This window comes from Camelus dromedarius, chromosome 16, assembly GCF_036321535.1.
Source record: "Camelus dromedarius isolate mCamDro1 chromosome 16, mCamDro1.pat, whole genome shotgun sequence".
NCBI classification, from domain to species: Eukaryota; Metazoa; Chordata; class Mammalia; order Artiodactyla; family Camelidae; genus Camelus; species Camelus dromedarius.
Window position 1 is genome coordinate 55,497,855 of NC_087451.1, and position 12,900 is coordinate 55,510,754.

Genomic DNA, 12,900 nt, shown 5'->3' on the forward strand with positions numbered 1-12,900 from the left:
CCAAAAAAAACCCAACCAAACAAACAAACCAAAAAAACCCCCATACACACATAAATCTGTAAACCTCCACCCCATTCTGACACCCAGAAGGACACCTAGCCGTTGCCTCCACCATCACCACCACCATGCCCCAAGTAAGATTGGTGGGGGCAAGTGTGCTGGAGAAGGAGGCTTGATTTCCCACCAAAGTGTCAAAGCAAGCGCGGGGAGCATGAACATACAGGGACATCCCTGCATTAGAACCCAGGTGTCCATTCCCTGGTCGCAGCCATCTAACTCCATCTCTGGGGGCCTCCCTGGCTGAGGCGGGCAGACAGGTGAAGAATGAGGGCAGGAACAGGGCAGGGCTCTTCTCACCCCCACCTCTGACTTGAGGGGAGGGACAGGAATCTGGGGATCCTCCGAGGGGCCCGTACTCCTGGCATAGGCCATGCTGTGGGGAAGGAGGGAGGGGAGGGGGCAGGCTGGCACTGCCCAGACGGCGACTCTTCCATCCGTTCAGATGCTCAAAGCTTCCTCCTGAAGCACGAGAGCACCTGCCATCCCTTCCCCAGCCCCCTGCCCACCTCAAGTCCAAAAGGACGTTGGGGGAGGGGGACCTGCCGCTTCCTCCTGGCTCTGGGATGGGTACCTGCCCCGCTGCCCCCTCCCCCCGCCCGCCGCAGTGTTCTGGGGAACCGGCGGGCACGCCAGATGGCGTGGCTGAGAATGCGGCGACGTTGCCGGGAGGTGAGGGCTGGCACGAGTGATATGCGGCTGCGTGCCTTGTGGTGCCACCGGGGAGGGGGAGGGGGAGGACCAGTGAGGTGTAGCCCCCCTCCCCTGGGCTGACCTCCTGTCCTGACCTCCAGCTCACTCCCAGGATTCTCTTCGACTTCCTCTGCCTGAGGCCTGGGCTCCGGCTCTGGGTCTAGGCCCCACCCAAAGACAGGTGGGCCAGGCTTGAGCTGAGAGTCCTGGGTCAGACCCCTGCTGCACCCCCCACCCACCCCGAACCTGGGACAAAGGGCGACGGAGGAGACCCACTAGTCCTCCAGCAAAGCCAGCCCTGTCATGATTGTTCCCTTGCTCCCAAAGTAGAGTGACCTTTGCCCCATAACCTTTGACTTCTGGCTTCTGAGTCCTGTTTTTCTGAAAAGAACTCCTTCCCTGATGGGCTCTGGACCCTGAGTCTCTTTTTCATCCAACTCATTTTCATTCCTCACCAAGAGGATTCCTGTTGGACACCTCTTCCTGGGAGCCTTCCCTGACCTCCCCAGGCAGGGCAGCTTTAATACTTATCACTTTCTGTTAGGAAGATCCATTTACCCATCTGGGTCCCTGACCTGACCATGGTGGATACTTACCTTATATCTCAGTAGTCTGGTGCGTCACATAGGCTGTACACAGTTGGTGCTCAATAAATGCTCCTTGCATTAATGCCTGGCTGGCTTAGAGTGTTCAGGATACTAGAGCCTTTCTGCCAAGACTCTCCTAAAGCAGTAAGGTCCAAGGTCTGGGGCTAAGCCCAGAACCCCCCAGACCAAAAGGCCCCTCCTCTTGCCTTTTGCACAAATTTCACTCTGAGGAGGGGGACTTGGGACAGGGTTGGGGTGTCACAGATTCCCCTCAAAGTGGCCTTCAGATAGAGGGCTTAGGGCATGGAGGCTGAGCCTGGGAGTGCTTGACCCCCATTCCCTGGGCACCAAGCTCTGATTCTGAGGCCCCAAGAGGCCCCGCAGTGCCTCCCCTTCAGGGTGGTTCCTGTCCAGCTCTAGACCCCCTTCTTGGGCCTCATACCTCTCAGCAGACTCGGGGGGTGCCGCTTCCTCTCCTTACCCCATACCTTCCCTGAGTGGGGTAAAGTCTGCTCCCTGAGGGGAGGGGAGATGAGGTCCAGGGACACAGATGAGTCCCACTTCCACTGCCATTTCTTCTTTGCTGATGCTACTCGCCAAGCCACCCTCCAATATCTCAGCCCTTCTGCCTTATGGACCTGGCCCAGGCCCTCCTCCTCTGGGAAGCACTGACTTCCCACAGGACCCTTGCTCCTCTGGCTTCCCGCCTAGGACCTAGGCTGTTCATCCTGCCCATTCTATCTGAGGGCAAATCTGAATGTGGTATTCCCCTTCTCTGGCACCCTCAGTGGCTCCTCATCACCTCTAGGATCAGGTCATGCTCCTCATGGACCTCGATCTGCCTGCTGCCCAGCTCTCCCTTCACACTTGTCCCTGCCTTGAACTCTGCCCCTCAGCCACTCTAAACTGCTTAAGCTTTCACAAGCCTCATGCTTATGAGTCTTTGCTCAGGCTGTCCCCTCTGCCTGGAGCACCCTCTCCATGTTCCTCAACTTTAAGTTGAAGCCTCACCTCCTCCAGGAAGTCTCTCTGGGTTAGATGTCCCTTTCCAGATGTTCCTAATGCCTCCTGCACACTTCTACCAAGATACAGACCATGATCTTTACCTCATGGGTCTCTCCCACCTGGAAGGCAGGAACTGGGCCCAGAAACTGGCACCCAGAACAGCCTCAGTAAGTGAAAATAAGTGGCACCAAAAGCCTGTCCTGCCACTGCCCAGAAACCAGAGGCTGCAGTCAAGGCAGGAAACCCACCTGCAGGAAGCTCCTCCTCCAAACCCTCCCTCTTTTCCCCTCAGCTTCCCCACAAATCCCAGCACTGCCAAGAAACATCAGCCTTCCCCTCTGTAAAATGGGCATGATAATTACAATAAGACACCTGCTAAGCACCAGATGAGCTAACAGGTGTGAAAGTGCTGTCTCAGCAACAGCCCCATCCAGGTAAGACTGATTTCACCCCAAGCCCCCGATCAACCTTAGTTTCTTTTTTTAAAAAAAATCTTTGTTACTGAATCTCTGTTTATCATCGCATGTTTGTTCCGTATTTCTTGTCAGTTTTCCAAGTGAGCAGTTGGGGTGTCCCGCCCCTGCCCCTCCACAGGTCCGCAGACGAAGGAAGTCTGATGAAGAGGGAGCTCGGGGTGGCCAAAAGGGCACCAGACGTAGCAGGGTCTCAACCTTTGTCAAATCACATAACCCTCTGCTTCCTCATCTGTAAAATGGGAATAGTGCCACCTGTCCACCTGCTCGTGTCTCTCAGGGCTGTTGGGAGGACCCAAAGAACAGCAGTTATGAAGTGCACTTGGGGTGGTTGAGTCCTGACTGACGGTGGATCATGGGCACCTGCTGGGGCAGTGCAGGACAGTGGGGAAAGCACAGGGTTGTGTCCCAGGCGCCCTTTCCTTCAGGTGGGCTGTTTTGAACTTGCCTGTGACTTGGGCATGTCCAGATTTCATCCCCTAGAAATCAGAACCAGGGATCTGGCCTGGGGACTTCTGGGAACCTGATACCAGACCATTCTCTGATGCCTCCCTTGAGCCTGACATGGGTGCGTGGGGCATCTAGGGCTGGCAGTGGGCACAAATGACCCACAGCTGCAATGGTGCTGGTGCTTAGAGGAGGACAGCCTCAAATAGCCACGTATGGGGGGTATACATGGTGGGCACAGCCAGGGCAGGAGGTCACAATTTAACCAGAGACCTCTTGGCTCAGCCCCTGGGATATTGGAGCCTAGGACAGTGTGAAAGAGACTTAGCCATAACCTCCCTGCTTTACCACCCTGAGGAGTCAGGGTGGGGGCACAGGAGGGGAGGGAACAGTCTAGAGGTAGGAGCCTCATGGCCCAATGCCCCACCTTACAGATCAGGAAACCACAGCACAGAGAGGCAAAGTAACCTGCCTGGTGTCACACAATAAGTGAGTGACAGCTGGGACTAGAAACTAGGACCTCAATTACTGCCTTGGGGTCCTGCTGTCCCTGGGGCCTCAGAGCTCTCTGTAATAATGTAATACATAATCCATGATAATGTAATAATACAGCGGTAGTGTTATCTGTGCCAGGCCCTGGCTTCACACACACTTACTTCATTCTCACCATGACCTCAGATGTGGGATTACTATTATCTCCACTTAAAGACGAGGATGCTAAGGCACAGAGAGGTTGAGATTAAGGTTGCCATGCTAAGGTCACACAGCTAGTAAGTAGCAGAGCTCAGATTTGAACCAAGCTCTCTCTGACTCAGAGTCTAAGCTCTTATTCATTATTATGACTTGTGTTCCTTTCTCTGAAGCCCCTGTGATCTCCACACTGTGAGACCAGCAGACTCTACAATAGAGAGGGAAAGAAGGATTCACTGGGAAGATCTGGTGCCAAGAATTTACCTATTGTCCAGGACCCCACATCACGGAAGCCAGTGCACCCACCTGGGTCTCTGCCCTACTCATGGGTAGGTGGGGGCTCCCTCTACAGGGAGGGCAAGGGGCAGTCACATTAAACATGGGGTTTCTCCACCCTGTATCCCTCTTCCCTCAGCTCTTTCTGGAGGTGACCTCCTCGCCCTTACAGGCTCAATAAGTTGCTCCCTTCACCAGGAAGTCCTCCCTGATGCCCAGTGAGAGAATGTTGCTCTTTCCTATGGCCCTTGACTCCACGTTGGGCACTTGGGGATGGACGGACCAGCTGGAATCCCAGCTTCACCACTTGATTACTAGCCGCCTGCCACGCCCTTCTGTTTTTCCGTCTGTAAAATGGGAATAAGGAGCGCTACCTCGCAGAATCTTTGTGAGGATTAGAAGCGAAGCAGTGTTCTATTAGGAAGCACCTGGCACCCAGCGGGCCCAGCCCACCCACTGGCTCCATCTCCTTGTCCTCCTCACCCTGGCTTTCTCCCGGTTCTCTCCTCACCACCCCGCCCCTTGCCTGGCAGAGGGCCTGGCGCGCCCCAGCCGCCCAAACCCCGCTCGCTGCCCGCCTTCCAGCCCGCCAGGCTCCCTCGGCACGTGCCCTGCGCCCCATGGGGCTGCTCCAGCTCCTGGGAGGCCTCGACGCGCGCCCTCTGGCCCGAAGCCCGGCTGGGGCCCCTGGTCGCCTCCTGGAAGCGGGGTCCATCGGGAGGCTGGGACGTGGGGTTGGCGGGAGCGGGGGCGGGAGCCTGGATGGACGGGCGGCGGCGGGAAGAGGGCGCTGCCCCTTTAAGGTGCCACCGCCGCGTGGCAGGGAAACAGCTTGTGCCAGCCCCATTCCGCCCGGCTCCGCTCGCAACAAGAAACACAATGCATAACAATCAGGCGCGCGCTTGGAGCCGTGCCACGCGGCGGGGGCGGGGCGGGGCCGCGGGTGGGGCGGGGGCGCCGGGGTCGCGACCCCCGACCGGCGTCCGGCGGCAGCAGGCGGACCCCGGCCAGGCGCTGCCCCGAGCGGCCGCTCTGCGCCCCATGAGGTGGCCTTGCGCCCCAGGGCCCCCGCCTCGCCCCGCTCGCCTCCCCCTCCCTCCCCGCCTTCGCGCTCCCTACAAAGTTCATTCCCACTAACTCTTTTCCAGGCCACTTCCCTCTCACATCTGACAATCCGGGGCCCCTCATTCTCCCAGTAATCACTCCACTGCACTAATTGCACATGCAAATATGCAAATGCGTATTAATTAATTACTATACTAATTAGTTCTGTGGTATTTGCGAGTAATAAATCATTGGATGGGAGCGAGGAAGCTGGAGACCTGGCCCATTTTCATTCTGCATAAAATTTTAATGGTCTCTCTGGCTGATCCGGGACGGCAGCGCGCGGAGAGGCTCTTAAAGGGCCAGTGGCGGTGGGAAGGGGCAGGGACGCAGAGCGCCCGGTGACCCCGGCCCCAGACGGGCTTGGAGGTGCAGCCCCAAGCCCTGCAGAGGCGGTCTCCAGCACTAGGTTGGTTTTTCCTCTCCCCTCCTGGGCTAAGTGTCCCACTGGGTGGCTTCTAAGGAGAGAATCCGGGCGCGGAGGAGGCGGCTGAGCTCGGTTTCTTTAAGAAAGGAAAGAGGGCAGGGAGCTGTGAAAGGCCAATGCCAAGGCCTTTGGGGCCCCAGGGAGCCAGAAATGAAGTCTCCATTTCCGGGATGGCTGAGTAAACTGAGGCACGGGACAGACCAGGCTTAGATCTCACTCCAGCCTGTCCCAAGGGGAAGGAAGCCACCAGCATACCCTGGATACCTCCTGTCATATCTCTGGTAGGGGCCACCAAGGCTAGGGTTACCTCCAGCTTTCCCTTTCCACATGATCAAACTGCTGCCCCGCCCCCGTGGGCACCAGCTGGCACCCTGGCAGAGCAGTCCTGGGCTGAGTGGACCCCTGGGACCCTGCTTTTTTTCTAGGAGGTAGTCAGAACCTGAGCACAGGGAAGGGGCTGGCTGCTTTGCAGGACCATTGATTGACCTCCTGATTGAGCCCAAGCTGGGTTCTAGAGGGATGTCAGAGGTGGGAAGAGTGAGGAAGGGGAGCCTGTGGAGCTGTCCTGAGCCGAGATCCCCAATACCAGCGTCTCCAGGCTGGTTCAGCTCACCCTCCAACCTTCTTCCATCAACAAGCCCCCAATGGGGCAAGGCCTAAATGGGGCCAGAGCTCTAGTGGGGTCAATAATAATAACAGTAACTTACAATACTGTTAATTCAGGGGAACATTTATTTAGCTGAGACCTGTTCTGAGCGCTATAGATGTCTCACAACCACCCAGGGACATAGGTGCTGTTACAGGCCCTTTTATGGATGGAGGAACACGGGCACTAGAAGGTTAAGCAACCTGCCTGAGGTCGCTCAGCTGCGAGGAGTGGAGTGGCATTTGAACCAAGACAGTCCAGCTCTCGCATCTGGGTGCTTATCACCACACTCTGCCACCTCTCTCTCCACCACGATGTCCTCAGCACCTGCTGAGAGCCAGGCCCTGTGCTCAGGATAAGAACTTCACAGGCAGTGTCTCATTCAACTCTCATGACAACCCTGGAGGCAGGTTCCAGGATTCTCCCCTATTCCAGAGCTGGGGAACCCAAGTCTCAGAGAGGTTGACCAAGTTGCTTCTGGCAAACAGGGAGGATGCAGCAAAGCCAGATTCACCCCCAGCCTGTGTGACAGCAGAGTCCAGCAGGTCTCTGGGGGTGGGGCAAAAAAAGGGTCATGACAGCTCCTGCTGACTAGAACAAGAAAAGAAATGGAAGGGATTTCAGTTAGACAGACTGTGGGGAGAACTTGCTTCTTGAGAAGTGGGGGCTCCAGGAGCTGGAGTAGGGTGGAATCTTCTTTCCTAAGAAGCAGGCTGGGGAAAGGCCACAGCTGCCTGAGTCAGGGGGAGGTGCTGGGTAGAGGAATGGGAGGGAACAGAAGGGCCCAGAATGAGACACCCCAGTCAGAACCACATCATTCAGAAATCCTGGTTGGGTTTTTTCTTTTTTTCTTTTTCATGGAGATACTGGGAATTGAACCCAGGACCTCATGTATGCTAAGCATGTGCTCTACCAATGAGATATTTCCCTCCCCCTATGGTTGGTTTTTCCTTAATTTTGTCCCTTGAACACCTACCTGACCCCTCCCCTGGAAATCTCCCAAGTATCCCCATCCCAAGATTTGCTACTTGTGGGGGGCTAGCAGATCCAGCCTCTGCTCTTTCCAGCAGGGGGATGAGAAGATAATATTGTCACTAACTGTAAGCACCTACTGTGTGCCTCAGCTTGTTTAATTTTTATAATTCTGTAATTATTATCCCTATTTTATAAATGGAGACATTGAGGAAGGAAAGAGAAGTTGAGGTACTTGCCCAAGGTCACACAGCTAGTAGTGGGGAGGGCAGGATTTGAACTCCTGACCTGATGTGCTTCACCACCCTGCTCCCCCTTTCCTGCTGAGCTCTTTGTGTCTACAGGGGCATGGCCAGATGAACCCTGTCGCCCAGCAGCCCAGCAGATTCAGGGAACACAGTAACAGCAGGCATTTCACCCTGGGTGCCTTTGGAACTTGCAGATGCAGAGAAAACATTCCTCATGTCTGCCATTCACAAGAACCCCCACCCCGTGTGGATTTTCATGGTGCCTTTTATAGGCTAGTGGAAGTTGGGCAAAGTGAATGTTCTGGAGGCCCAAATCCCTCCTCTCATTATCCTGGGGATGAGTGTGTGTGGGCATCGCCCCAGAGCTGGGATGCTATCCCAGCATTCCTTGCCCCCTCTCAGCCCCCGCCTTGAGAGAATAGCAGGGTCAGCGAGTGTGTTAGCATCTGTCGGGGGACCACCCTGATACAGGAATTGAGATTCCAATGCTCTCAGGGATGAGTCCAGGGTCTCCTTAACTCCCAGTTGCTCAGGGGAGCTTCTCTAGGGAATCTGGACACCTTAGCTCCCTGGAACTAAGAAAACCTTTGTCACTTGCCTTCTGAGCCTGGGAGTCCTGGGTTGGGGGTTGTAGGACATTAAGAGGGATGGGCTTTGGGCTGCAGCCCCCTAGGAGTGAAAAACCACCCTCACCTCTCCACTCCACTGAAGCCCAGGGAAGCTGGATTTCATCAGGGTTTCCCCAACACATGCCCAGTTCCTGGGAGAATGGGGGCAAGTTGGAAAGTTGGGGAAAGGAGGCAGGAGGGGCAGGCTGGCGGCACTGAGCTTCTCCATGCAGCCCTCGGGGCCGGGTGCCTGGGCGGGGGGGGGGGGGGGTGTGCAGAGCAGCTGCTGGCGATTTATTAAGCAGTCACGGAAAAATTGGTTTATAAATTAACAGCTGTTTTAACTTTAGGGCCTCTTCTTCAGGGAATGGAAGCAGCCGACTGGACCGGGATTGGAGTGTGTGTGAGGCTGGTGGAGGGGGTGGGAGGCGGCAGGCTCCGGCAGCTGGCGTTCTTCGGGGGCAGCCTCAGCTGGCACCTCGGGGGGCACCAGGCAGTGGCCAGAGCAGGGGGTCTCCAGGTGCCCGGGGCTGAGGCTGCCCCCGCTGTGGGCTGTCAGCTTGCTCACTCTTCTCAATATCCCACCTGGGGGCGCCAGAGGGCACATATATTGCTGTACTCATGTCTGCCACCAGAGGGCAGCCTCAACACATTGATTTCTGCTTTCCACCCAGATGGGTCCAAAAGGGCTGCGGGAGAGAGAAACCAGGTCCAATGCTGAGCAAGAGAGAAACCTGGACCAGTGCATGCGAGTGATCTTCTACTCCCCCACCTTGATTGGATTAAAGGTAGAAGTGGGGGTGGATATAGCTCAGTGGTAGAGCACATGCTTAGCATCCTGAGTTCAAGCTCCATATTAAAGGCTTTAAAAATAAATAAAAGCAGCAGTAAGAGTGAGAGCTCTGGAGTCAGACAGTCTGCCTTTGGACACAGGCTCTGGGCAAAATTTCCGAGCCTCATTTGTCCCATCTGTAAAATGGAATGATACCAATAAGGATTAAATGAGATAATACATATAAAATGCCTAACCCAGTGCCCAGCACAGAGCAAATGCTCCATATATGTCACACGTTGTCAGTTTCTGTGATTTCTTTGTTTATCTATTCATTCATTCTTCAATCCATCCCCTCTGCAGCATGTAGTGCCTACTGTATTCTGGGCACTATGTCAGGCAAGTGATGATGCAAAGACAGATGGTGGGCAGAATATGTCTCAAAATAGTGTGCTAAGAGTTATGACACACCCAGTGAGAGAGGCGGGGAGACTGACTTGGATGGGGCAAAAGAGAACATTTGAGGGTGATGAAATGTTCTATACCTGTCTTGATAGTGGTCACATGTTGTATAACATTTTCAAAAACTCATAGTAATGTATATTTTAAATGGGTACATTTTATTGCATATAAACTCTAACTCAATAAAGTTGATTTAAAAAAAAAAAAGCACCCAATGTGAATTTATTGAATGGGCGAAGGGACAAGTGACGGATGAATGAATGAAAGAATGAATGTCTCAGATGATTGCCCACCTGCTTTGGTGTCACCATTGTCCCTGCTAAGGGTGCCCTTGCCGTCTCCTCTCGATGTCCACGGGTTTTATGAGAGGCGGGCCTTGGAGTTCCCAACTGTACCCCCTTCTCGCCACCCCCCTTCTCTCTGCCATCAGCAAAAGCAGGGAAAGATGCCCCAGTGTTCCCAGCTAGCGCTCCCTGGTTTCTCTAAGGTTGCTTCGCGGGGCTTCAGGCGGCCTCCCTTCCAGATGCCACATGCCAACGCAGCCAGCTCGACTCAGCTCCGCGGTGCCAAGGTCAGGGATGTGATGCCCAGCTACAGACCCGCAGTGCCAGCAGCCGAGGAGCCCAAACCCCGGCCGACTCCGCCACCTGCGGGCCATTTTCGGAACTGCACCCTTAGTGCTCTACAGAAGCTGGAACCTTTGCTGAATACTGACCAGCAAGCAGCGTTGTACACGGCTGGGGAATTTTTTACTTTTATCTTTTTGAATCCTCACAGATACCACGTGAAGTGGGCTTTGAAACACAAGAAGTGAGGCATGGACAGGCTAAGAAATTTGTCTAAGGTCACACAGTTAGCTTCACATGTTGTATTCCTACCCAGGTCTGTCCAACTCCATGGTCTATGTTCTGTCCACCAGACTGTATCTTGCTTGGGGGAAGGGAGGGGATATTTGGGATTGTCCATTCTCCCTACCTCCCGGAAAGTCTTCACACTTCCAGACGAGGTGAATATAGTACCTCCTGTATGCTGGGCGCCGTGGCAGGCCGCAGGCAATTATGTGAGGAGAAATTGTCTGCTCAAAACAGTGTGCTCAGTCAGACCTAGTATACATTAATTGATGCCCTACAATAAACTTTTTTTGTCAGTCCAAGCAGAAAGACCCATAGTTCAATTGGAGTTAAGTCAAACAAGGTCTTGAATTTGTTCCTTGGACCCAACTGCCTGTGCTTCTAACTCAAGAATAATAACCGAGGAGTGGCATATTATTTTTACATCTCATTTGCATATGATTAATTCCAAGTCAAAGAGAATGGAGGTCACCTTGGCCCCTTGCTTTTCAGCCCCTCTGGGATGCGTCTGACCCTGGCGGCCTCCCCCAGCCCCTGCGGGGCTCCCCCATCCTCACCAGCCCCTCTCCACTCCTTGCCCTCGCCCACACCTCCCCTAGCTACCAGAAGACCCATTCCCTTCCTCCTCTGTCACCCACGCAGCCCCCGCCACCTGGCCGCCCACCTGAAAAACTTTTCCCCAAGTTCTTGAGAAGTCGCGTAGGATCCAGGAGAGAAAAATCAAAGTAATAAAACCTCATTTAATTCCTAACGGAGGGCAGAGCTGTGAGCTGCAATTATCTTAATGCTGAGCTATTTTTACTCTCTCTCCATCTCTGTCTCCTGCCTCTCTCCTTCATGAGGCTTTTTCTCTTTCTCCCTTTGTCTCTCCATCTCTCACATGTGTTTTCTCTTTCTTTTCGATTTTTCCTACCTCCCCCTCCTTTCTCTCTCTCACCTCCTGTCTCTGTCATCCTTCCTTCCCTTCCTCCTCCTTCCTGTCTGTCCCTTGTGTCTGTACCTGTCAGCCAGATTTCCACGTCCTTCTTGGCCACAGGGTTTAGCAGCCAGAGCTGTCGGTAACTGGACAAAGGCTGGGGAAAGAGGGCAAAGACCCTTCCAATCCCCCCAAAGACCCCATCTTCTACACCTACCCAAGAGGGGACAGTCTCCTTTCTCAACTGCCCCAGCCTAGGTCAAGGGAACTTTTGCAGATCCAGGGCCTCCCAGAACTCCAATTCTTTTGGCAGAACCTCCATAAACAAGCCCTCCTTGGTCAAATGAGCCTCAGCCACTATGGTCCCCAAGGCTTTCTCAACTCGGATGGACTCTGAGTTTCCTCTGGTAATGATGCCTTCCTGTCTGAGTCCTCTCAGCACTGATCCAGCTGTTCTCCGTCCCCTTCATCCCACCCAGGATCTTCCCACCCCCCAGCACTGGAGGCCACAGGCCCCTCAGCTTCACCTCGGCCCAGTGGCTACTCAGGTTACTCCTTGGGCCATGCCTTTCCTGTGCCCCTTCTGATTCCCTGAACCTCCTCATTCACCTTCCCAAAGCACCAAGCACCGCCACACTGATCCTTACCACCCCCTAAGGCAACCCATCTGAAGGAGGGGCCTGGGCAAAGCCAGGGGCCGCCAGAGAAGCCCACACCCCTAGGTCAGCAACCTGGCATCTGGCTGTTTCCCGACAAGCATAAAAGTCAACAAACACAGCGGGACTTGAGCCAGGCCTGGGGGTGGGGGGTGGTGCTGAGCGGCCAGGGCTGCCAATGCCCATGGGCAGAGCTCTGCCCTCCTGCCACCCTCTCCCCCTCCCCCAGAGTGGGTACTGACTCTGGGGCACTGCATGTGACCCTGACCCCATTTTCACAAGACTCCTCTGGCCTCCTGCTCCCTTCTCCCTCTGCCAAGGACCCAGCACAGTGGGACTGGGAGTGGAAAAGTTGCTGGGTGGGGGAGGGGGACTCCTGACTGTTCCAGGCCTGAGCGTGACCAGGAGAGAGGAGAGCCAACACAAACAGAGCCCCAGGAAAACACACACATATGTACACGTCTACACACACACCCTCTCAGCACTACAGAGAGCCATTCAGACCCTCAACCCCTGGCCCACAGAGGGAAACACTGTCTCCTGCAAAGGTACCCAGGGCCTGGACAGATAAACAGGGACACGCCAACCCTTGAGGCCATCACCTTCCCTTCCCCCCTCCAGAGACACACACAAACACCTCCGCAGAGAGAGAGACTCACACCTCAGAAAGGAGCACACACACCTCTCCCCCCAGCTCTGTTCCTGCACCCAACTCACACACGTGATGGCACGTGTACCAGAACATGCTGCCTCCCCACACCCCTGACTCTGTCCCCCTGGGTTGGCTCTGTCTCTCTCCCTCATGTTAGATCTGTGGAGAAAAGGCAGGAAACATGTGAATCCAGGGTACATCATGGCAGGGACACGTTCCCTGCCCCCACAGGAATTTTCCCAGGATCACAACCTCATCCCTCTCTACTGTACAGGCTAGAGCTGTAGATACAGTACTTCTCCCCCCTCCCCCACCCCGCAAGCTGGCACACGCCTGCCCATCACCTTGACAGCCTCTG